Genomic DNA, 288 nt, shown 5'->3' with positions numbered 1-288 from the left:
AGGATCCAGGAGGCGAGTCTGGTGGTGTGTAGCTTGTTGGTGATCCTGGTGGTGTGTAGCTGGCTGATGATCCTGATGGTGTGTAGCTGGCTGGTGATCCTGGTGGTGTAGATGCTCGTTTCTGTACTATGGAGTCGCTCTGTGTTTCTCGATGAACTAACGTGGGTCGGCTCAACGTTCCTTGGTGCACTCTAGGAACAGGCAGGGTCTGCGTTGCCTTCGTAGAGAAGTCGCTCGGAGATTTCGGAGCGGATTTTATAGCGGAGACAGGAGCGGCGGCGGTATCGG

The sequence above is a fragment of the Trachymyrmex cornetzi genome, unplaced genomic scaffold (genome assembly GCF_001594075.2).
Source record: "Trachymyrmex cornetzi isolate Tcor2-1 unplaced genomic scaffold, Tcor1.1 scaffold107, whole genome shotgun sequence".
Classification (NCBI taxonomy): Eukaryota; Metazoa; Arthropoda; class Insecta; order Hymenoptera; family Formicidae; genus Trachymyrmex; species Trachymyrmex cornetzi.
The sequence above is the reverse complement of the archived record's forward strand: the minus strand, read 5'-3'. Positions refer to the sequence as shown.